The following is a 2,500-nucleotide window of genomic DNA, read 5'->3' on the forward strand; positions in this document are numbered from 1 at the left end:
CAAAAAGGTAAAGGGAATCATAAAATGAAAGCTATGAGGGACGAAAAGGAAAGTGATAGAGGTGGGACCTAAGCCGGGTTTAGTACTTTTGCTACTATATGAAAATAACTTTTCGAAAAGACTTCCGCTAGATAATTGCTTTGCCGAGGCGCCGTTGCTTGTTCGTTACGAGCTCAACTCAATAGAACGGGACTCAGGAAATAGGTGCTACTACTACTCTACGCCCACACCGGATATGGACCGAACTGTCTCACGACGAACCCAGCTCACGCACCGCATTAATGATTGTTTCTCAATCAGGAGCCTCTACTTCGAAGTGTTCCGTTGACCAAAGCAAAGGTAGAAGGGGGTCCCTCAAAAAGCTCTATCCAGATGAGGATGAGGAACTACCGTTGTAGGATCGGAATACTACATTCCTATGTCTAGGGATAGGAGCCGTCAAAGAAGGCGCCCGAGGAAAGGATTATTTATTTCTCTTATGAGTAGGAATAGCTCTAAATATGGCACATGTCGCTGGGAACCTCCAATAGGAAACCTAGGATACGGATTCGATTCCCGAGCAGATAAACAGATCGTCTTGTTCCTTTGCCGCTCGTACCTCTAGGAATAGCTCTAGCGTATCCCGTGGTTAAAGAGAGAAATATTTCAAATTCCTTTTTCTAGAGATTCCAGAGAAAGCGAGACAAAGTGAAGCGATAGAGTTTTTGTTGTGAGTGATTTTACTACCCTTCCAGACTTAGCAGGTAATGAAGCTGCTGACGAGGGAGGAAATGTCCGTTGAAAATAAAGCGAACCAGTGGGGCTTAAAAGTAACTCTTTTAATAGTTTTTCAGACCGTTAAGTTGTCAATCTTTCCAATGATGAGGCTCCAAAGTTTATTACATTTCCTGGTCTGCCGAGGACATCACTAGATTGATTGCTTACCGACTTTCATTCAGAGGAAGTAGTAATATAACTCATTTCATTATTTGGCTAGACGATGCAAGCATCTACTTACCAATATATCGGTGGATATCCCTTAAAAGGGAGACCACCTGCATTTTAACCAAGGAATACCTCCTTTATCGAGTCACTCTTTTGAGTTGACTCTTGTTGGATCGAGTCACCTCTGAAGGGTTCCTCTTGTCTCGCCTTCACCTTAAAAGGATTCGGCTCAGGCATGCTACTCCGGCTCGAACGCCTCTATCGAGTCGGTTCTCCCCTCATTAAATCCAAGGAATAGCCTATCTTACTTTCAGGATTCTTAGGCAATACAATTAAATAAAGAATAAAGGATTGACATATAATGGATCTACTGTACCGTAGGGCGGTAGATCTAACCATAAACTTTGGTTAACCACTCTTGTTGAAGTGGCCGACGTGAAGGGAGCGATATAACTAACCGGAATTGAATAGTCAAGAAAAAGGTTGTTAAAAGATTGGGAATGAATTGCAAACGTGTGTTCATACGATCCTATGCTGATCCGAACATGTGTTTAGCAAGGATATTTTCCCATTTCCTTTAACGACTTCAAGCATTTGTCAATGTTTTGATCTTGGCTATTCCGGAAGGATTGAGCTTAGCTGATCTGAGGACCTACTAACTAGCTCGAAAGGGTCAAAACTTCTATTAGATAGATGGCGGGTTCTTTACTTGAATCTCTATTTAGTTCTGTATGAAAGTCTAGTTCAAGTCTCAATCGCTTGTGTATTGGAGTACGGAGATATTCGTGTTACTTCGTCTGCACTTGTTTGTACACGAATGCGTGAGTTATACCGAGTACTCAGTAAATTATGGACAACTTCAAATCTGCGTTTTCGAGAGGGATGATCCACTCCGCAAATATCGATCGAAACTTGAACCCTTGTATAGGTATGCCATTTTAGAAAGCACAACAATGGAAATGGGTAGTCAGTATTGGTATAAGATCTATTCCCATGTTCCGATCTTTTCATTTTATGTACCCATTTCTTGGGTAAAATCTCCCAACTATATTGGAAAATGGATTGGTTATCCATAAATGAAAATAAAGAAAGCTTTATTTTGGTTCCGCTTCTTGCTCTAAGCAGAAAGACTTGTCGGAAATCGCCGGTTGGGTTGGTCCGACCAAGAAAGGCATGGGAGTCGTTGACTATGACAACAGTCGCGACCGACTATTAAGATCCTCGCGACTATGGCAGGGCGGTACGCTCTGCTCTCTCGCGACCTCTACTCTAATCAAAAGACTAAAGGCCCCTACGGAAGATGAAAAAGGCGAGGACTGAAATGAGAAAGGAAGGGGCAAGACGACTTCGGTTCACACGTGAAAGTGCTTCGAAAGGTGTCAGCAGGTGCGCGGAGCCGGAGCCGGCATGTTCGCCCGCTGGGCCGAGTGTTCGCCCACTTCAGAGTCTTCGCCTTTAGAGAGAAATCCGTGTCCGCCCCAGCAAGAAAACGTATGCACGTGTACGGAAGCGCAACGGCTTTCGCGCTCATCCCTTGCTTCAAAACTACAGGTTTTAGCCCTCCGTTTGCTGGTCG

The sequence above is a fragment of the Lolium rigidum genome, unplaced genomic scaffold, assembly GCF_022539505.1.
Source record: "Lolium rigidum isolate FL_2022 unplaced genomic scaffold, APGP_CSIRO_Lrig_0.1 contig_34818_1, whole genome shotgun sequence".
Taxonomy (NCBI): domain Eukaryota; kingdom Viridiplantae; phylum Streptophyta; class Magnoliopsida; order Poales; family Poaceae; genus Lolium; species Lolium rigidum.